We start from the raw sequence: 23,885 nt of genomic DNA on the forward strand, positions 1-23,885 counted from the left end.
TCGAGGCTTCAAAACGGCAGTCCACAAACCAATGGGTGACGTCATGGTTACTAAGTCCACTTCTTATATACAGTCTATGATTAGAACCCAGGAGTTATTGTAAAATATATATTTTTAAAAATATCAAGTGAAACAACTTGGAAAAGAAAAACTGACCCCTTCTTGACATAATCTTTAACCCTGACCCCAGTTGACCTTAATTTGTGCTGATCCTTCAACTTAATCTGAACTCTCCTTTCCAAGGAAAGTATGACCAAAACCCTCTGATGTGAGTGATTCAGAGGTGAAATTGCAGAATGTATTAATCGTAAAAAACAAGAACTAAAAGTGTGCACCGAGCAGCATCTGTAATGGAATTACATAAAAAGATGACATTTTATTTTGAAATCTAGTTTCTTTGCAGGTACTTGCAATGTATCCTCAAACTCAGGTTACTAAAAATGTCAAACTTTTTCAGATTTTCATTTCCTATCTTGTAGATGACTGACTAATTGATTTATTGATTTGACTGACAAAATTCATGAAAATGAAGCCTAAAAGTACGAAGCGGTCAACACTCCTTATTCATAAATCTCATAAAAAGCTGACTTTTCCACCTATATCAGGGGTCAGCAACCTTTATTATCAAAAGAGCCATTTTAGGCAAAAACAAAAAAAAATCTGTCCGGAGCCGCAAAACATTTGAGCATTGTGATGAAGGTAACACAGTTTATAGTCTAAGTATATAGTATATAAGTCTAATGCAGCGAGGGCCAAATGTACTACGGAGTATTAGGGCCACATTAAGGGAAAAAACATCATAGATTTCCAGAATAAAGTCTTAATATTAAGAGAAAAAAAGTCGTAACATTACTAGAAAAAAGTCGTAATATTACAAGAATAAAGTCATAACTTAACGAGAAAAGAAGTCGTAATAGTGCGAGAAAAAAGTCATGACTTTACGAGAAAAAAAGTTGTAATATTAGGAGAATAAAGTCATAATATTACGAGAATAAAGTCAAAACTTAACGAGAAAAAAAGTCGTAATATTACGAGAATAAAGTCATAGCTTAACGAGAAAAAAAAAAAAATAACACGTAAAATTACTACTTTATAATATTATGAATTTATTCTCGAAATCTCAGATTGATTTATTTTTCCACAATGTGGCCCTAATACTCCGTCGTACCATAGACCTACAACAATGATAAATAAAAATGAAAATGTAAACAAAAAAACAGTTATTCATTTCCATTTTTAAAAATCCACAGGGAGCCACTGGAGAGGAGCTAAAGAGCTGCAGGTTGCTGACCCCTGACCTAATAACACATACGTGTATAAGAATAGATAGAAGTGACTCCATGGCTCCACAGAGACAGAGGGCCCTGCTGGGAGCTCCCATCACTCCCTCCTCTCTGGACTCCTCTCTGGTCTCCTCTCTGGTCTCGTTTCAAGTCTGCAGGAGGGAGGGAGGGAGGAATGGCTCTTTTTTGGGGGGGCGGGATCTTGTGACTCACCAGCAACTTCCTCAGTAGTAGGAGGACAAATGTAGCCGGCGAGCTGCATCACTCTCCGCCGCAGAGATTTGACTACTGTCAGAAGAAGAAACACAAAAAGTTTTACAGCTGACGAGCGACGCTGCTGAGCCTCCGGAGGAGCGACCTGCGGACTGAAGCCGGTACTGAGCCGCTGACAGAGCACCAGGAGGCGGGTTACTGCTGTCAACTCACAGAGGAGACCTCCACACTTCACACATATACTACTCCTGGTAAGACTACACTTTTAATTCATACCTTTCTAGACTGTTTTCTTTTTACGTTTTCAGTGTCTTCGACATCAGTTGGACTTCAGTTAACAATGAAAACTTAATATTATACATAAACTTATTATTTAATGGGAAAATAAACGAGTATATCCCCAAATGTCATCATAATGATTGTGGTTGATGTTTTTACAATGAAAATTAACGACATAAAGAAGTTTATTAACTTTAAATATTGTGATAGCAATAGTGTAACTATTTGAATATATAATTAATGGGAGTAAGAAGTGTTTCATAACATCCTTTAAAGTCTTTATTTATATTATTACTAGTAGTAGTGGTTAGTTGCATGGTAATTATGAATAAAAATATTCTGAACTTACTTAGAAAAGTGTTTTATTTAATGGGAAAATAAACTAGTATATCCCCAAATGTCATCATAATGATTGTGGTTGAGTTTTTTTCAATAAAAATTAATGAAATAAAGAATAACTGTATTATTAACTTCGAATACTGTGATAGCAATACTATAACTATGTGAATATATAATTAATGGAAGTAACAGTGCTTCATAAAATACTTTCAAGTCTTTAATTATATTATTTTTATTATTAGTAGTGGTAGTATGGTTAGTTTGCATGGTAATTAAGTTTTTTCTGTTTAGTAAAAAAATCTGTGGCGATTAAAGCAGGCGTGGGCTTGACATTATGACAAGCCTTGATACTTCACACCTTAGTCAAACATGCCGCCTGGGGAGAAGCCTGCAAAAGTAAAAACCCTGACAAAAGAGGAACTACTTCCTGTGACAAGTGAGGGGGGTCTGGATGTTTTCTGTCTGCCAGTGTGTTTTTCTGTTTCTCTTGTTTATGCCTTTTTCCTCCTCTTTTCTTTGTCACTCTTAATCACCTTCACTCATGTCCCTCAGTAATATAATGCACACAGCTTCACACACACATAAGGCAAATAAACAACATCCAGTCAGTGGAGGAAGAGACTGCATTGGACCGTGTGACCCGTTGAACTGTGCGGAGGAAGGATTAAGGGACAACTGTTGTGTCACAGAAGCTCCCAGCTGAGCGGCGTGTGAAGGCCTCGGAGAGCAAAGTCCCTGAGGCTAAACTTGTCTCTTCTTGGGGCAGCAGGAAGTGGGATATGGCAGTGTGCATCTGGGAAGGGTGTGTCTGCGCTGCAGCTTCTAAGTTTTGTTTTGGGCGTACATCATCACATCACAGCGCATAGTAGTAGTAGTAGTAGTGTCACTCTCATGACGGTTCCACCTGTTGCGTCATCTGGGCGCAGTGGGCACTGTGGGAAAGTCAAGTGTCGGGGCTTGCCAAAAGAGAACATTTGATCAAGATCTTACATGTTTTCTCGGGAATGTATCACCTTTTTGGATATTCTTTTAGTGAGAATGAAAGAATAGAGATGAGGTCGTTTCTCTTTTGCCTCGTCTACAGTTCAGTAAAAGTGAAAAACGTTAGGCGTTGCCCAAAATTACATACTATGCACTACATAGTGAATAAACAGTGGTATGTACAAAGAGTATAGAAGCAGAGAGACGAAACTCCGGTGTTTTTTTGACAACAGCCACTGCCGTCATTTTGGACCGGAAACGCTTATTATATTTATAATATTGTTCAACACAGGCCATTTTTGTAGAATATGACTATAGAATAGAAATAATTTGGCTGTACTTTTGTACGTCATTTTGTAGGCAGACATTTAATTAACGTATGGTAGTTGCTTTCAGTCCAAAATGGCGGCATAAGGCATAGCTTTGCTGCTGGGCACTGATGCTGCAATGGAACGAAAAATTGACTTTCACTTCTTGTCAATATTCGTTCTCTGCTATGTATCGTTTTGGACGCACTAAGCAGTAATTTACGTCGTCACTTCCTCAGAGCCTCCTTGCCAGTGGAGACCTGTAACCAAGGTAACCCGTGCCAACGTCATGTGACCACAACGACAATTTGTGAGAATCTATATTACGCCTAGCAAAGTAAAATCTTATACTTACAGTTAAATTGAAGCGTTATTGATGTTACAGAGCTGTCCGTCAACGTCCGTTTTGAACGTTGTCGTCACTACCGCATTGCATTGTGGGATATTTTTGCCGCCGCATTGTCCAGCGTTGCATACTGTGATATTTCACCGGAAATAGTATGCAATTCGTGTACTATTGGTTTCATACTAAGGTTTTGGGCATACTAAAAAATCTCACATACTGCTTTAGCATACTAAATATGTTAGTATGGAATATCGGACGCAACCCATCCTTAAGATTTCAGTCCTGGTTGGTTTAGAATTTCTATTCGAGTGTAAACAATGGTGTTGTGCTTAGAGTTAAGCAGTCTGGAGTCTTTTTGTTGATAGAGCTTCAAGTTTTCTTAGCGCCACCCTTTAATGTCACTTCTGGTTGCAAAAAGCCAACATGGCGACAACCAACCAACTAAGATGGCGATGGCCAAATGCCGAACTTGAGGCTTCAAAACAGCATTCCACCAACCAATGGGTGACGTCACGGTAACTACGTCCACTTCATATACAGCCTATGGTCACAACAGACACCCAGTTCGTAATATTGCAAATACATAAATATTGCAATCTGAATCTTTGAGATTGCCACTTTAACCTGTATGTCATAGCCTTTGCTAAAATGATGGCTTAAATAATACAGATCTCTTTTCTGTCTGTTGCTACAGAGATTACACCTTGGAGGAATTTGGTCGCTTAGGCATCCCAGCACTGTGCTTCCACCGCTGACAGGTTATTTTTACACTAACTGTTTGTCACAGTGACAGGAAGAAATAATCCCCAAGCAGCCAAAAAAACACTCATTCTGTCCCGTTCAGCATCTGGGAAGTTTGCCCTCGACGGAGCAGACGGACTGTAATAATGTATTTGTTTGCTTTCTTCCTCTTCCTCTCTGCTTCATTGACCATGGTCACATTCTTCGGAGGTCTCAGTGTTTTCCAAAGGTTAGCCCCGCGTGGTGGTTGGACCCCGGCCAGCTCTAAACTGCAGTGGGACTGCAACTAAATGACTCGGACTGGTTGTGGCTGGTTTTATGTGTTGGCATCGTTTGAAACCAGGCCAAGGATAATGATGGAGAATCGGCGGTCAAGTGGTTGCAGGTGGTTAGGGAGCAGAATTTAGATTTGTGTTGAAGCACTTCTCTTTTGACGTTCTGCAGCTGTCCGTCCCTCCATAGTGTTTCAAAGGGACACCACTTTGTATTGTCTCTATGACTTTCTGTCACATTCTGTGTGAGGCTATGTTCAATCAGCAGGTTTTCATTCTTTCTGGTCACATCTGATGATTTTTACTTCAGACTACGATGCGTCTTCTGCTTGTTTCAAACACATTTGGTCACGTCTTGTTTGTCTCTCTAATCATCTTTGTTGTGTCTTTTTGCGAAAATTTTGACAATCCGTACATTCCAGCACAGCTATTTTCAACCTCTTTATTCATGTGGTTCCAACCAGAATTAAACAATGCAACCCAGTCCAGCTTTTAGCTCTTTAGACTGATTAAAAAAACATCACATCTGTGCTACATGTGAGACCAAAAAAAGGGAAATTATAACTCTTTCTGCTTTGGTGTTAACACCGCTCTCTCATGCACTTTTCGCACAGTGAAAACGTGTGAAATCACATGTTTTGGCTGTATATTTCGTCATAATTCAGATGTTCTTTTGTTGTATGCGTTTGTCTTTCCCCCTGTTACTCAGCGCCCTCTTCAATAGGCTGTGGGGGCGCGTGGCTGGCAGCAGGAGTGTGTCTGAATTCCCTGAAAGGGAGGAAGTGACCTCAGGTTTCCTGTGTGTGGATGGCCAGGTGCTGGGGTGTTATTGTGAGGGGCGCAAGACTTCCTCCATGGATGCTTTGTTGGTAAACATCTGAAACTTGATCCGTTGAGCCAGGGCCCCCGTGGGAGGTAATATGCCCCCCTCACAATCCAGTCGCTCTCCTTCCTTCTCTTCTTCCTCACTCTTCTGTGCACTCTCTGCCACAGCGTTCACTCCATGTGAGATTTTATGTAAAGAGAACATAAACTTTATATAGGCAGCTATGGGGTGTAAAAGGTAACTGACTCTGTGCTAATGGGGTAATTACATTCCTTTAGGGATACAATTACAGGCCTATACCTAGCACTTATACCTGCTACCCTCAGAGGAAGTGCTGTTTTCAAAGGAAATACCAAATTGTAAGGACAGAATTGCAGATGCCTCACAACTATACACTTACTAGTTTAATACAAACTAATGATATGTTATGGAAGAATGGGGCTACGCTTCGCTTCGCTTGATCTACTCCATTTAGCCTCATCTGTCTGTTACATTTATTACACATTGAGTTAATGCTAAACCCCCTCTATACCTTATCGGTGATTCCTTTGCTCTGTCTCACACACAGATGTTGTTTGGGTGCAGGAATCCCGTCGATTCACTGCTGCGTCATCACATTCGGTCATGTTATGAACTTGTGCCGAGGAAAGGTGTGAGTCAGGCGTGACTGTTTCCCTGCGCCCTCGCCCAGAGGGAGGAGGAGGGTAGGTTCATGCTCCAACAGAAGTGTATGGCATGTACAGATTCACAGGACTTGATGAAAGGAATGCTATGACGCAAAACGTGATGCGGTTACCAACTCCTCCATCATGTGTCTGTGTCGTTTGTTCTTGGGAACGGGATCCCAGACAAACCTGTCCTTATTTCCTTGAAACTTTCTCACCTCGGCTGTGCGTTGAAAGATTCATTGGCAAAAGGTGTGCAAATCTATCTAGAATTGCTTAGTGTCACTGCTAGGGCTGTCAAAGTTAACGCGATAACAACGGCTCAGTTTAAAAGCTAGAGTGAAGATACTGGCATCATATGAAACTAGAAAAAGGAATCCATTGGTACAAACCATGTCATACGCGAAGTAGGCTAAATAATGCTCCAAACTTAAGCTAAATTTTGGTGAGGAAAAACTGCCATGGCCATTTTCAAAGGTATCTCTTGACCTTTGACCTCAAGATATGTGATTGAAAATAGGTTTTATGGGTACCCACGAGTCTCCCCTTCACAGACATGCCCACTTCATGACAATCACATGCAGTTAAAGTAGGTCATAGTCTAGTCAGCACACTGACACACTGACAGCTGTTGTCTGTTGGGCTTGAGTTTGCCATATTATGATCTGAGCATATTTTTTATGCTAAATGCAGTACCTGTGATGGTTTCTGGACAATATTTGTCATTGTTTTGTGTTGTTAATTGATTTCTAATAATAAATATAAACATACATTTGCATAAAGTAAGCATATTTGCCCACTCCCATGTTGGTAAGAACATTAAATACTTGACAAATCTCCCTTTAAGGTACATTTTGAACAGATAAAAAAAGTGTGATTAATTTGCGATTAATCGCGATTAAGTAGTTAAATCGATTGACAGCCCTAATTGGCACTTGTAAAAAGATGTTATCCTGGGAAAACAGCTACACAGGGAATAAATGTCGCAAAAGTCCATAAATAATCCTGACAGCTGGATATGTCCAGTCAGCAAACTGGCCTCCAAAACCACCTAAGCAAGTCACATCAAGCAGCAGGGAGAAGGGAGCATTGAGAGGGAAGCACAAATTTGAAGTCTGCGGACAAATTGCAGCGGTTTTTATACAACTGGTAATGTGATGTGTATTATGAATTCATATAACTAATGGTTACGTTGGGCTGTGGCTAATGGCTAAATCATAGGATAACCTATGGTTAATGGAGGCACTTGAAGAGAGGAATGTTGGGCGAGGAGAGTTTCCCTGGTACGCGAGGCAATAAGATGTTATTTCACCCTGATAGATCTCTGCTAAGAGAGATGGCGAAGCAACGAGCCAAGGCTTACACTTCATATTGTAACACCACATCTTTATAGCTGGGATAAGAGAGGGATCTTCTGGATATTGAGGGAATCACTGGTCCACTGACCTACAATTATCATGGCTTGCTTTATTTAGTTATTGTAGACTCCGTAAAGAATTTTAAACCAAAGTTTTGAGGCTGACTGACACCCCTACCCACCATGGTAGATTTGAATTGAGCCTTCTAATAGAAATAAGCAAGTAAGTCTACAATAATTTACGAGCAACCATCCGCCCACATGGAACGGACAGAGTGTTTTTATCTCTATGGGAGCAGCCATGTCGTCATCCTTCCCATTGGATGTTCTTGTACGCTGGCTTAATTGGGCAATAATTTGAGAGCATGCGGCATGCAGTCTTTAACCACGCAGTGATACGCAGCAGGCCTTAAACAAGGCAACAATGCCTGGGGCTCAAAATGTCACCTTCCAAAACACTGTAAACCCCTGAGAGACTGGGCCGTTAACAAAGTGTTCCTCCACAACAACATACTAGCAGGACTCTGTTCTCATAACAGATGTCTTGGAGAGGTAATTAAGCCTTGGCACCGAGCTTTGTTTGTTCCACCATGCCACTACTGTATCTCCACTTCCACCCCCCCGCTGCTGTGGTAGTTGTGTCTTTATAAGGATGGCTAGTAACTTTAGTTAGCCACAATGCCAACTGCATTAGTGTTGATTGCTTCCCAGACACTTAATAGGGTTGGCTCCCACATCTGCAAAGAATGAACCCAGACTGTGACATCATGGCAGAGGAAGTGCAGTCATGAGAAGAGTGGGTGTATTGCAAAGTGTTGCTGTTAACGGTCGCATTTTTATTCAAATGCGCACTAATGTTCTCTCGTGTTGCACAACCGTCTTCCAGGGGTGAACCAGAAGGACCTGACTTGTTGGGCTGCACTGGAAAGCAGTTCTGATTAGATGTGTATTATCTTGTCTCTGATAAATACAACACTGTTTATTTGGAACGCAGCTGTGAGCGAGAGCATTCCCCTCGCTGAAAGTAAACACTGTTAAAATGCCTGCTCTGCGTGATGAAACTAGCGAGCGATCAAGAATGTGATTCCTTATCCAGAGTGTTTTACACCCTTTCCCACTATTTCCCACTTTGCTCACTAGTATTTACAGGCACATGCACACTTTGTCTCACCCTCTCATTTTCATCTCTATGGCTCTGTTGGAGAGACAATAGTCTCTGCAGAGTAGACAGGCTTAGACAAGCCAGACGTGCTACGTACACTGTGGTGTTGATTTATGTCAGTCAGTAAATTGAACTGTATACGACATTGCACTTTTTTCAAAATACATGGAGAAGAGCGCACTTGGCACCGCTCGGGCACGCTTTGGCACACCTTTTTAAAGCTGTCAAAGTTGCATTGAATACGACAGAAAGCGGGCAGGATGTTTCTTGGCCTCCTCTGCTTCCCTGCGTTCCCTCGCCTTCATGGGATACTAAACGGCCCTCGTACGGCGCATTGGAAGAGCCATAAATGGCAGAAAGTGTCCTTAGTGTGGCTATAAAAGGACGTCAGCTCCTCGACGAGAATATGACGGTGATTTACGACAGAGACGAGTAACAGAGAGCTAAGGAGGGATTTCTTGGCTTCGTCAGGTGAAGTTAAGAGAGGGAATGAAAGGTTGAGATGTAGAGAGGAGTGGCGCGAGCACACTATTATTGCCTGTGGGCGCATCTGTCAACGGGCTGCCACAGAAAGGTGTTATCGAAGACAAATGCAAGTCCCTACTGTGTATGGTTTACTCTGTGTGTAATGTACCACCTCTCCATCTTGGAAAAGTTTATATTAGTGCGCAGACACTATTTACTTTTATCACAACAAATGTACACGAGAAAGAACATGTTGCGACTCACCCAAAGCATCCGGCGTTGGCTCTCATTCACCTGATGTAATTAAAGTTCTAGAAAGTGGTGCAGTGAGAACATTACAGTGAAGTACTGCTTTGTTTGACAGCATATTTACAACCAGCAGATCATATTGAGCTCAGGATGTTTGTAGTTATTGGACATAACTCTGTCCAGAGGGAGATCAGAGCGTTTACATTCAACACAATTACCAAATGATTCACAGACCTCCAGTACCAGAGAATACTGTTGTTACTGTTATTTTGCTTTGACTTTTATTTAGCATAATCATTGGTGTTGGAAGACCCTCTAGATAGAAAAGCCATTGGGGCTGTAGCCAGACCAAATTTTTTTTTTTACCAAGCTGTGTAGATCATACTTGAGAAAATTCTTGCCTTATAAATTCCATCCCCTGCATTTTCCAATATATTTCTGCTATGTATATGCATCTGAGATATATCAAGCAAAAGACTTACAATCCATATATTCCCAACATGTTCTCACCCCAACTCGTCACATACTGAGGCTTTGTAAGGACACCTTGGCATCACTTACTGGGTAGCCCAATGCATCAAACTATGACACTCCACTTCGGCCGCAGTAAACCAAGTTAATGTTGTAAATCCAAACAAAACACTCCCAAAGTTTAGGCAACGAAATCACTTAGTTAGGTAAGGTTTAGGAATAAACATCATGGTTTGGCTTAAAATTACTAAATTTGTAAAGTGAAACTTAACGTTGTGAGCACAGCAGTCTCCTGGATGAAAACCCTGTGTTTGTTGGACCCATCCACCACCCGTCCCACTCGCCCTATGTGTGTTTTTTCGCTATTTAAACTACGTCACCACATTCCCCGCCACTTTTTTCTGAGCATTTAATATTGACACAGACGCATTGCAGGTGCTTGAAAGCCTGGTGCGTTTCATACACACACTTAAGGCCCAGACACACCATCAACGAACTAGCGGTGACGAAGGCCGATCGTTGAGTCACCTCACGTCGCCTTTGTCTTGGCCAAAAGTTGCACTCGAACACACCGCAAAGACTACAGCCGACGGCCAACTACCACGTACGTTCTGCACCTGCGTGAGAGGAAATAACCCTCCACACTAGCAGGCAGCAGCCAAAAAAACTGACACGGACAGACTAGAGCCGACGGTGTTGGACACACCGCAAAAACTAGGACGACAGACGCTCACCGACGGCCCTAAACTGTTCGACAGCTGACCGTTGGCTTGGTGTGTCAGGGCCTTAAAGGGTACCTTCTGCATCGCTATCGCACACCGAGGAGCGTGACAAAGCGTTGGTATTTGACACCCTGGGAATGAGAGATTACCCTAAAATACATATACAGTAAAAAACTCTATTCTATGGAATTAACTAAATTTATATGTTTCCACAAATTCAGAAACCAATAAAGAATTTTAAAACATATTTTTAATCTATCAGTGTCTTAGCTACATATTTAAGAACTGCAGACCTGTGATGCTGCCATTTTCTGGTTCAACAATCACCACAGTTCTCAGCAATTACAAAAACACACATATGCATAATCATAAATATACTTTATTACATACAAAAATAACTCCAAACCATAGTGTCCTGTCTCTCTTCCACAGCTGGAAAAGCATAGATGGGTACAGTCAAGCGCACTCGCGTGCAGTGCATGTGGTTCAGCAATACATTTACAGATGGTACAGTGAAGTAGAAGAACAGTGACTTGCTGTACTTTTGTAGCAATTAAATTTCATTTTATGGGCAGAAATTACAGATGTCTGGACCTCATTGTCGCCAATGGTATCTTCAGCCTTATTATTCTGTCTATGGAAAGGTCTTTCATCCTGCCATTCAAAACTTATTATCTTCTGGAGCATCATTAAAGAAACAACAGACTTAATAAAGTCTTCAGTCAGGTATAGATTTCACTTCTTGAAGTTAACGATAGCGTGGTGTATTTGGTCTTATCTGAGCATTAAGAGTTCCTGTATTGCTCTTTGCAGTTATGCCTAGAAATGAAGCCGTCTCTGTGATGTCGGAGAAATTATGTGACACATATAGACTCCCATTACAACTGGCAGCTTGATGTAGAGTGTATGTCTCGGGTATTCAGCCAAACCACCTACAGAGATGACGCTTGGCCGCATAAGCAGCAGCAAATGTAGCACATCTCTGCCACCAATCTCCTATATAAATGCACATAAAGTGTTAGATGCTGACCCAAGCAGTTCCAAACAGGCCGTTGGCTGCTCAGGCATTAAGATACAATAAATTTTAAATAGGGCTATGCAATTACAATTACAATTATGGCCTCCAACAATTATGAAAACAAGATAATCGACATAAAAAGATTATTGTGCCACATTCTGTTTCGCAATTATGCTCTGGTTTTGTCTTGTGTTATAAATCCAGAACACCCCTTGTCTTTACAGCGGTGCTCTTTTGCCCCTCTTGGTTCAGGGACTGCCGCTCGGTGTGGGAGAATCCCCTTATGGGAACTCTCGCTGGGGCTGCCAGGCATCCACCGGGCGTATTGGTGGTCCGCCATGACCGGCTCTAGGTCGGCTTGGAAAGGCCCGGGGTCAAGGTGGCGGTTTACAGCACCCCTAGCCCGGACCTCTTTCTCACGATGGAAAGAGAATTCAGATTTTGTTCCATTTTAATGCCATTAATTAACATTAATCAAAACCAGCTCAGAGCTAGGATGCAAGAAGCTTGTTAACACCAGGTGTAAATAGGGTCGTAGGTTTTCCCACCTCACTGAATGCTGCTCAAAGCTGTACATTCTGTTTACTCCCAAGAGTCTGGCAAACATCACTAAGTTGTTTTCTTCTTTACTGTTCCTAAGGTCCACCATACGTTTGCAATTCTGTCAGTGCTTTAATGGCCCTAAACATTCAGCTTCAAACAGAACCACATCCAATGTTGGCAATGGAAATTAGATCAATGGGTAAAATGGGGGCCAGACGGTGAGCAAAGCACAGTAGAGGGCCAATGACACAAGCACCATGACTTCACTGTGGAAGTATTCAACCCCCCTTAAAAAAAACATCCCTCGTCCCATCGCACGCTTTCTCAACACTGGTGAGTGGAAACTGTTTAAGCTTTAATGATCGCTGAAGAAAAAGTGTCCCGCAGTATGAAAAGTCATGCATGATGACGGTCATTGGTTTGTGGTGATCTGTCAGCGGAGTATTACAGTGTCTCTGCACAGTGATCTGTGTAAATTAGAGCAGTGGTTCCCAACCTGGGATCCGGGAACCCCATTAGGGGGACGCCAAAGATCACAGGGGGTGCGCCAGGATTTGTCTGCTCTGAGGTTGTCAAAATTAGATTTGCACATGTATAACTAAAATCATAATAACAAACTTACTGGATAATTTATACAAAAGTCTATTTAAAAATATAGATTTCTTTGCTACTCAGTAGGCCACATTCTGTTTAAACCTGGATTGTTTCCGCCTTTTGTGCGTAACTCCAGAGCACTGTCCAAAGTCCAAAAGTCAGCATTTATTAAATAAAGATAGATGTACCTGCAATCATTTCCAAAATGCACAATTCATCTAATGAAATATTCTGCTTCAATCCATATTTGTTGGCATTTAGCCTTTCAAAAACAACATTTTCCATCAAAAAACTGCTCTCCTGCTTGACGCACACAAAGGGAGGCATGCACCTGTATTAACGGGGCATCTAACAGCAATCTAACAGCACCATAAACTACATCTATTTAACCACAGTAACAAAAAAAATCTATTTTGGCTCCAACACTATTATAGTAAATTAATTAAGTCGTTAGATACAAGTAGGGGGGGCCATGCAGCTTTTAACCTTCATCTACCAGTGCCACTGGATTCTGTTCAATAATTAAAACAGAGACACATATCCGGTCAATTTACACACTGCGTGACATACACTTACACTTCGCTTGATGGATGAAAAGGCAGCGGAGCAATTGATAGAACCTTGTGCCTTCAACTAGCCGCTTCCCACTTTGTTTGTGTCTGTTTTGTGTTCAGGAACGTATCCGCATCCCTCGAAGCCAAGAATGCTCCTATACGGGAAAGAAAGGCAGGATAAAAGCAGAATGAGGTCGGACAAGAGTCGGGCGAGAGTTGTGGTTAATAGATTGAAAGAGATAGACAGGTCTGCTTGGGAAGCAACATAATTCAACTACGCTATCAGTGTTTACCAAAGCACCTGTTCTCACGTCGTCCCTCCATTTAACAACTGCAGCTGGGACTTTGCATTTTATCAGCGATAATGAATTAGGCGGGGAAGATGAATGGTGTTTTGCATGGCTGCATGATAAAGAGATCCCGGTGTGTGACACTGGGAGATAAGGACCTGACGGATTGCAGCTTTGTTCTGGCAAAGTCGAGAAACTAGCTATAGGATTTCTGAACTTGCGGCTCTTCTCGAGACTTAAATGAGCCTCAGATAAATCCACTGAGATCCATTGGGGAGTATTGCTTTTTGATACCAATGCTAATCGGTTGAGTGCATGTTTACATCTTCCACTACCACTCCACCGCTCCCCTGTTTTTCTGCTTACGATTGATTTCTACATGACCTGCTAGCCGCCAGGTTACCGCACAATCAAACGCAGCTATCCTGGCGGTGTGGGTGGATTCAAAAGCTCAAATAGTAACGCACAAAGGCTGAAGGTCTAGGTGAACCTAGAATGGACAGACAGCAGAGACAAAGAGAAAAGGGTAGGTGGGTGAGCGACTGGGGGACGTGGAGAGCGCTGGGTGGAGGCAGTCCTGGGATGCATGGCAGCATGATTTATGGACACCTTTGAAGTGAGCTCATTCCAGCCACGCGGCCTGCCTGCTGCATTTCAGAGCAGGGACCTTCTCCTGGCGGTACAGCGAGGGGGGATAAAGGACCCTGAGGTCACCAAACTCCACTAGTGTACCACTCACATATGCACTTCCTGATTATGTGGCAATTCATCAGTGTGGGTTTGGTTTCCAAACACGCAAAAATGAGCTGCCAGGGCATCCACTGCACTCTCCAGTAACCTATGTAGAGGTCAAAGCAAACAGGGAGAGTGACAAAGAGGGAAAAAAGGAGGTGGTCCCTCTCTGGGATCATAAAAAATTGGGTCACGAGAGATATGTTCCAGCTTTTTTTTGCTGCAGTATGCAGAATTATCAGGGGAAATTTATAGTATCTCCAGTAGAGTCTGAATGGAAACTGATTTTATCATACTTTGCAATTTAAATCTCTCTCTCCAGTAGTCTCACCAATGATGACATCATTGTTTGAATAAGTAAAGCTTCCATCTCTGCTCTGCTGGTGAGGATTGAGGACTAAGGCGGGTGGCTTGGCAGTCCCAGCGCTTCAGTCTGGTTTAAATTCATCATCCATTCAATGTGTTTGGATTGTCATAACCGAGATCTTCCCACTTTGTTTGGAACTCATTTCCTAAATACATGAAAATTGTTTGATCTTATCAGCTCCATTTATGTGAGCCGAAAAGCCGGCGATTGTGAATATGAGCAGTAATTACACCCGAGGGGAAGTCCCCACAAAGGGACTTAAACAAGCTGAGGGTGTGTGTATGCAGCTGCTCACTGCGTCTGCTCTTCCTGCACAAGTCGCCCATTGTGCCCCAGTTTGGCTGCTGTGTTTATTTTTTTGTTTGATCCCCCTATCTGCCCTCAGCTTTGTGTGTTCTCGTATGTGTGCATGCATACTACTAAAGGTGCGTGACTACTCGTGCACATGGCTGCAGGTGTGTCTGCGACTTTGTCCTTCCGCAGGGCTGCGTCGTTGTGTTTAGATATAATAACGCCTGCTTTTTCATCGTGACTGTGTGTTTGTAAAAATGTGTGTGGCCGTCTTTCTGAGAAGTCCCAGAGATGTCTCTGTTTGGGGTAACAGGAAGAAGCACAGCGTGTGCATACTGACTTGGACATCCTCATTGTTATCAGCCCCACACACTGGTGAAAGGGGTTGTTGCCCGGTAGGAAATGGACCCGCATTTTGATTTTTCACAGCACATACCAGAGTAAAGGAAGAAGACTTTATGTTTTTATGAGGGGAAAATGGTGCACGGGGATGTTTCCGAGGTCAACTCACATTATCACGTCTATTTTTAGATCTGTGGTTTTATGCTGTGGGATTTTACTGCGTGGTGATTTAAAATACACGTATAATAATATGCATTTAGCTGTATGAACTGGTGAACTGTATCATTTATTTTAGGTAAGTTGACCTGATTTTTCTACATCTGTGTTACAGGCCCACAAGGGAAGTCTAAATTCCACCTCCGAAATGATCTAAATTTGTATTAAAATGATATCAGAGTTCCCTGATGGGTTCAATATTTTTTATGGCACAACACATCAATCTTCACATTGCCACAGCATCCCCAATAAAACGCTGGGTTGTACCCTCAGTCCGCGCTGCGCAGGATGAAACGTGAGCTAAGCGTCACCGCCAAGAGGTTTATGGTCCAGGGGAATGAGGGCACTGTTTACACGTTGCCATGGAGATGTGTCCTGGAAGGGGAAAAAATGGCTGTATGTACTGGAAATGACTTCTTGGATATTCATCCCAGTGTTTTTACATTTGGCAGGCCCCCCTCGATTTTCTAAGCAAACGTAATGCTTTTTTTTTTTTTTCTTCATATGAACCCATCTTCTCAGGGTTACAGACTCAGACAGGCAGAGAGGTGAGTATTTTTGGACTATTGCGGTTGTGGGAGATGATTTGTGCAGCTGTTGTCAAGAATGTAGATTGTTCTTACTGCTTATAATGTGTAAGACCCATAAAGGGCACACAGTGATTGGAAACATCCGCCCGCTTATAACAACATGCTGAATATTCATGTGTGGGGATGTTGGGATGTATGCTTGAACAAATACCCGTCTTGTCTGGACATTAACCTCAGGGTCAGGTGCCATCACTGCAGCCACGAGCCACAAGTCTGAATGAGTTATAAATAATTGCTAGCAGTTGTGGGTGTGTTCTGCACAGTTGTGTGTGTGTGTGTGTGTGTGTGTGTGTGTGTGTGTGTGTGTGTGTGTGTGTGTATGTGTGTGTGTGTGGCATGCTTAGATTGCTGAGTGTGCGGCCTGTGAAACCTTATCCCAGCTCCTTGATGTCCTGGCTCATTGCGCTGACTCAGCAACATTAGGAGACCACCTGGGAATGACCAGTCTGCGCGCAGCCATTTTGTGTCTTTTGGTTCACAGTTAGCCTTGGTCTTCAGTCCCTGTGGGTTACTAATAGCCGTAAAACTCATCCGTAAACAGCAGTGGTCACGTCTGAGTCAAAATGATGATGCAGTCATTATCATCATGCTTACTGGGCTTTCTCAACTTTTTAACAACTGGATTTTAAATTAGACAGACATACTATACAACTACTGTATATAGTAATAATTGTATGAATTTGAAAGTGTTGGATCACACTGTAACCAGAATGAATTGAATTGTATTTGCATTCAAAGAGGTAAAGACAGAGTAAGAGTTTTTTTTTCTTTCTTCCACTCCTGCCTGCAATGTATCCTCATACAACAGTTCGTATGATATCTTACGAAAGGTTATTTTATTTTTTTGTTTCATTTTCCTGTGAATGTCCAGCAGCACGAGCGATCAGTGCGCCTGTGCAAGCCCCTCCAGTACAGAACCTGTTTAGGCACCAAAACTGCTTAATTAGGTTTAAGAAAAGATTGTGGTTTCGGTCAAAATAAATACATAAGGGCCGTAACTTAAGTGCAGACGTTACTAGGGCTGCCCACTGAAAGTTGATGAGTCGAATCGTCTTCCGTGACCCCTCAGTCAACTTGAAATTCTTGATTGCCAGTTGGTCAGTTAGTCAAATCTTCGTATTGAACAGCCAAATTCGATTAAAATAAAAAAAATTCCGATTTGAATACAGCCCTAGATTTACCTACCAAATAAGTCAACATTGACTTCTGTTTTCACACGGGACACAAACAGCGGTCTCCTGGGTGAAAATCCGGTGTTTTACGACCCACCAATCCACCCCGACCTCCTCCATACGCGTATTTCGTAGCTCTTTATACCACCTCGCCTGTCCTCGCTCACAATTACGTCAGTTACATATGAATTGATTACGTGGGTTATGTACAAATTATAGTGCATTACCTTTCGTAGCTAAGTAAGTACGAACAGTTTATGAAAACAGCCTGACTCCTGACATACTTCACTCACATAAATATATATAATAATGACAGAATCTCCTTTGGTCCAGTTTAAGTTTTTGAGATCTGCATTGCCATGAAATGAGAGTGAAATTCACCATTTTCCTTTTGGTTACAAGAACAACTGATGAAAAAAAAACACATGCTTGTACCAAAGTTCAAAAATAATGACATAGCCATAGCAGAAAGACTTATTTTCTATCATATCAAAAGCAGAAACGACAAAGTCAAGCATCCTCAATCCCCCTATGATCAGATTTCATGGTCCACAACTCCACATTAACAGCTCAAAGGCACGTGCCTCAAATCCATATTAGGACCTGTGTAAATCCAAATTGGCCTCTACATCTCTTGGCTCTGACAGTTTAAAGCAGTTTGTTTTATTTATAGGAGCAGTCCAGAGGTAATTTTCCATTGTGGTGACTTACGAGACATTTGCTGTGTCTGTGTGGCCTGTAGCAAAGGTACAAAGACACATACACACAAGTAGATATTTCTGCTTTGCCACTGACGATATTGCATCAGAGGGGCTCTTTCTGTTCCCCCTCTGGAGGTTGGTCCTGTGAAAACAACTTCCTCTCCAGGGGTTTGCAAACCAGTAACTGAATCACCGAGCTTGCAAGTGAAAGTACCCTGACCTCACTATGCATACTTCTCATTCTGCTCAGATATGAATGGAGTACTGGGCTGTGTTGCACATGTTAAGTACAGCCAGGGTGCTTTAAAATGTAATGCATTTATTTAAACAACAGGTCCTACGCAAAACAAAGCAGGTGTCAAAAAAAGTGAGATGGGTCTCCACTGAACAGTGATCAGATTTCAAAGGGATGCCCTATCCGTTGGATCACAGGGTTGAGGATGACAGGGAGGATGTGAAGATATCAGGATAATGACTAAGAACTCCATTTTTGGGCACAAATCTGCCCTGGGAAACTTTGGAGTAAAGGGGTCCCTGGGATTAATGGCCAAGTTAAATAATATACTTTCATACAAAGGCCTTAGAATAACCTCAACTTATTTATTCTAAAACCAGCAGCCACGCCGAAGCTCTGAGTGAGACACCCAGAAATTACCCTGAGACCTTTCAGCAGCTTCCTTTTACTATATACAGTATGCTTATCTGTGTGACGATGCAGTTTTGTTCAGCAGGCATCAGCTTTTTGTTGAGTATTGGCTGTTTATCACACGCTCTCTTTAACTCCATTGTTACTGCATTCCTAACCTTCCTCTCCTCTCACCACGCTATTTACCGCCTCAAAGTGTATTCAAAGATCAGCTCGCAGACTGTCAAGATTTTTTTTTTTTCTTGCTTGCTTTCAACATTTGCTTTCTTTTTTCTCACTCTCGCTCCAGTTTTCCCTCTGCCATCCAAACATTTACCGGCAAATACCAGCACACACACAGAAAGAGAGAAAAAAAGACAACCTTTCTTACATTCTCCAGGCAGTGACTCTCTAAAAAACCTCCACTGGCACACAGGAGTTGACTGCATAGTTTCGCCAATGCAAACCAGATGTGAAGCACTAATGTATGGCAGCACTTTTTTTTTTCTTCAAAGGAAGACAAATGTAGGCCAAAAATGTAGTTCCTTTGACACACAGCGATATAAAAATAAATTCACATTCATTCCAAACTTTCCCTCGTGGTGGTTGGGACAGCACTGTGTGATTTAGAATAATTGCGATGTTATTGTTTGGTGTTGGTGGAGTATTGTGGAACGTCGGGATTGAGACGGGCTTGTGGAAGGGCACAGATGAGCTGTGACAATTGCATTTTCAGCTGCGCTCTCATCCATATTATGCACATGGAGTCCTCCTTGCTTGCACGTCCTCAAGTCTCTGAGCGCCAAACAGCTGTCAGATTATGAAAAATGTATGTTTTAAGTAGAACTAAACATGCATCAGCGCGGGCTTGTGCTGTGCTTTTGTTTATCTTTTGTACACATTTAAATCACTGTATCAAATCCTTTTAATAATTGAGTCCAGGTTTGACGTGCAGTTTACTTGTAGCTTTCCTTTAATGCTGCAGAACAGACAGAATCAAGGCTAATATTAAAAGACATCAAGTCATATCCCCCGCTCTTGCATGGTCATTAAAAGCTGCCAAGAAGGGACAAATTACAAAGGCCACAGTGACATTTCATGCTGCAGGTAGTCATTTTCCTCCTTTATGTTTATGCTGTTGGCTTTCATTTGAGCCCTCTGCTCCGTCCCACTCCACACCAGGCGGTGTTTAAACGCTCAGGGACAATAACAGGTTAGCGTTCCAGTGTCTGGTCCTGCAGCCTGTACTGTATCGTCAAGTTTGACCCAGACTCCCACAGGGAAGCAGTCTCAGGTGCCCCTGGACCAACCCCCATCCTTAACGCCCCCTCCGCCCTACCACAAGTCTCTTCGTGCTTATAGAGTGCTTCGTATTTTTGTAGGCCAACCAGAAAGTCCATGGGTTCCCTCAACAAAAAAGCCAATGGGATTTTTCCATTGGGTTTTGGATTACTGCAGAAAATAAGCTCTGTGGCAAACACTTGTTTATGATACTTACATGTTTTGTTCAGCAAGATAATCTTCACAAATGAACACCACTTTTAGGATTTTTGAAGTGTAAATGCAATCGCCAGAAGTAAAAAGCTAATGTTATAGGCTATAGACGAACTACACCACGGTGACATGAACGCAAGTATACACAACGAGGCTGTAAAGACAGACGAGTCGGCATGATGACGTGTGGAAGTCTCATTTAGCCACTTGATAGCAACCGCCTTTTTAAGACACGTAAACGCTTAAAAATTCAGAAGTGGGATATTTATTGATGTATTTTCTGTTGTAGAACAAAACGTTAAAATCTCATAAGCTTATGTTAACCACAGACCTTATTTCAGGCATCTAACTAAAAACCCATTCAAAAATCACATTGTGTTCAAGAAGAGGGAAGAGGAAGTGCTAAAAAATTTCGTATTCAGTGTTCGGTTGCACTTAGCTCCACCCTCTTGTGTCACTTCTGGTTGCAAAAAAACAAGACGGCGACGGCCAAAATGACGAACTCAAGGTTTCAAAACGGCAGTCCACAAACCAATGGGTGACGTCATGGCGACTATGTCCACTTCTTATATACAGTCTATGGTTGTTTACCAACTTCATCTGAACATTCGCTGTGTGCTGCTGACCTCATCGTATAAATGATGACCGCAGATTGCTCAAAGCCGTAAATGTCATGATGAAGATTGGTTTTCTGGTTTGGAATCAGTGTCACAACTACACTGAACAGCATGATGCTTTATTGAACTGCCATTTTTTATGACCTTTAAGTGAGCAAAATTCTTCCATAACATCAGGATTAAAATGTGTTTTGTATGTCCATAAGCAGTACTTGTAAGCTTGTTTAAATAAGGACATCTGTTTGTGAATGGGGCCGCAGCATTATCTCTCCTTCATGAGCAATTTCCTCCTCTTCCGGTGATAAGATTCATTGCCTCGGCGTGTCCTTTCGATTACTGGACTTCATTTATCTGATGCACACCAAACCTTTGGATAATATATAACAAATATTTCAATGTCCAACTTTTGTGTTGTTTTATTGTGACCTGAATGGTTGTGACCGGTTGTCCGTGTACACAATTAGTCGTGTCGACGTGATTTAGCTTGTGGAATGACTCGTCTCGCAGAATATGTGGATCTGGAAGCGTCTCCCAAAGGATCTGACCTCGGTTTCCCGTCCCTTGAAGAAAAACATGAATGTAATCCCTCTGACATTGTGTCATAAACATAAGTTCTGGACCATTAAAACAGTCTTGTGCAATTCATGCCTTTGCCTTTTCGCATTAGTCACCAAATGGAAAAGTCTTCCACGGCCTTGAGGCGCTGGAATAAATAAGATCAGACGACTTCTCCATCAGGCTGCTTTCAAGTGGCCACTGGACTGAGACACAAATGAACTTTCCTGAAGTGTGTTTTTGACATTGTACTTTATTTTTGATATGCTCAACCAGGCCCTAAAATGATATACTTAAGTGTCCAGTGCTGTATTCTTTCTACATCTCAAAGCCAGCCAAGGAGCTTTAGTGTTTCTGGAAGCCGTCCAGGCCCCAGACAGAAGGCAATGTGATGGTATGTGTTTATCCAAACGCAGCCGTTTCACTTTTCCTCTAATTTGATTTAAGACTTGTCATAGGTTTTAGATCCTGCTCCAGCATTCATTTGCCTCTAAATGTCACCTTCTTCATTTATTTTCTTGTCCCACTGTTGTGTTTGATTTCTCCTCCGTTCCTTCATCCCTCTGGGAGCTGTATAAAAGGAAACAGCAACCTACTCCTTCCTCTGGTGTGTGAGTCTATTTGCTGCCAAAAGATCAAACAGTTAAAGGTGACTGAGTGGCTTTTGTCGCCGCTACTTTCTTAAAGTAAATCAGACCTTGCTATTCACAGTAAAATCCACACTTGTTAAAGTATCCACTTGGACATGAAAGCCCACTAGTCACAATGGACCTATAAACAGAGACCTAACAAATAGAGCAGTTGCCCTGGTGTTGAAATTGTTTCTAAATGACTGTATTGCTTGCAGACCTCAATCTGCAGCACATACCGTTTCCCATTTGGCATTAAACCAAACCGTTTTAAAATGGTCAGGCATCGTTGGCAGACTGTGATGCTATTTGCCCCACCGGTCATGTTGTCTTATCAGGGTGGATACAGTTGCACCACTTCCGCTATGTGACTTCTTTTATGTTGGAGATATGGCATTCCCACATTGGCCCTGCAATATCAGAGCCACAAAATGTGTTCTTTTTAGCTGTTGTCTCTTATTGACACAATGTCAACAAGAGACGACAACAACAGCTGCTCAACTGACATTAATTTGATGGACTTTATGGAAAATTCTCAACATTTGGATTAAAATAGGGCTTCATTTCATTGTAGCACTAAATATAAAGAAACTCAAAATGTGCACAAAATGTTGGGTGCTGGAAATAGTTTGTGCTTACTTAGAAGCTAGAGTTAGATTTTGTAATTTTCTGTTTACCTTTGTTTACTGTAAATTGATCAATAATACAATCAATAATACATCACATACAATCTGATCCACTATAGGTGTCTGCAGACCTTTTACTAGACATTTAGAGATACCACATCTTCCAAAGTAGGGCCGGGCGATATGGAGAAAATCAAATATCATATCATATTTTTGACAAAATACCTCAATAGGGTTGACTATTGGTGCTATGACAAAATAGTTACACAATGAGATTTTTTGATAAATGATCATCAGTAATGTGGATATAATGGCCATGTGGGTAAAGGCAAATAATAGAACAGCTAGAACAGTCTGGTAAGTTCAGAAAATTACATCACTTAACATTAATGCAGCCTTTAAAACCAGGAAAAGACAACACTTATGCCATATCACGAGACTGCGATATCCAAAATCTAAGATGATATCTAGTCTCTTATCATGATATTGGTATAATATCGATTTATAGCCCAGCCCTATGCCAAGGTCGGTCTGTTTTTCATGACTTAACATGATGTTCTTGTGAACATTTTCATTGCAATTTCTAAATTGCCTTTCACAATACATTTTCTCTAGGTAGCCTATGAATAGTAGTGCAATCTTATTCTCCTCTAGTGTAAGATAGAACTTAATGGCAGAAGACATTCTGTAGTTGTCATTTTGCAGTACACAGCAGCCATCTGCCCGCCGTGGTTAAGATGATCTCTCTCTTCTGTTGATGTAACATGATGTCAAGTGCTTTGTCTACTGTATAGCCTCAGTAATGGATGGATGGCGTGGAAAGGGAAAGAGAAAGGCGGGGGGGAAGAGCTGGCAGGCTCGTTCCCAGCAGGCCGTGTGGACTGTTCATTTGGAATCAACCGGAGCGTAAGCAAAGTTTGGGCTGGGGATTAACAGGCCTGCCTGTGGGACCGGACTGGACGGGGTATCTGCTAGCCCTTCAGTAACCAACCATGACTATGTTGCCCGGCAACAGCGTACAGCCTGCTCGCTTGCATTGGTCTGTTGTGTCTGTGGTGTCTCACTATTGGCCCTGAACTTCAACCCGTTATGCCAATCAGGGAGGGTTGTGATGACTAGTAGAACGTAGCCTTGGCATTCCTCTGCTATCTTACAGTCAGATGTGTGAAAACAAATGAAAGGTCTAAATGCCTGCTCGCAGCCTATAGGGATGCACCGATACCGATATCGGACCGATACGGACTCAAATG

The 23,885-nt window shown here is 42.0% G+C and overlaps 1 protein-coding gene across 2 annotated transcripts in view; it reads left to right on the forward strand.

Moving 5' to 3' along the window:
- Positions 1–1,499: 1,499 nt before the first annotated feature.
- The window catches only part of fhl3a (four and a half LIM domains 3a), a 35,456-nt gene continuing 13,070 nt past the window's right edge, over positions 1,500–23,885 (forward strand). Inside the window, exon 1 of one of the 2 annotated variants that reach the window (XM_074653090.1) lies at positions 1,500–1,747. The gene's annotated coding sequence lies outside the window, so the exon portion shown is untranslated. Of the gene's footprint in view, positions 1,748–16,031; positions 16,175–23,885 lie in introns of those variants that run through there. The other variant, XM_074653092.1, reaches the window with a different exon arrangement.

The sequence above is a fragment of the Sebastes fasciatus genome, chromosome 12, assembly GCF_043250625.1.
Source record: "Sebastes fasciatus isolate fSebFas1 chromosome 12, fSebFas1.pri, whole genome shotgun sequence".
NCBI classification, from domain to species: domain Eukaryota; kingdom Metazoa; phylum Chordata; class Actinopteri; order Perciformes; family Sebastidae; genus Sebastes; species Sebastes fasciatus.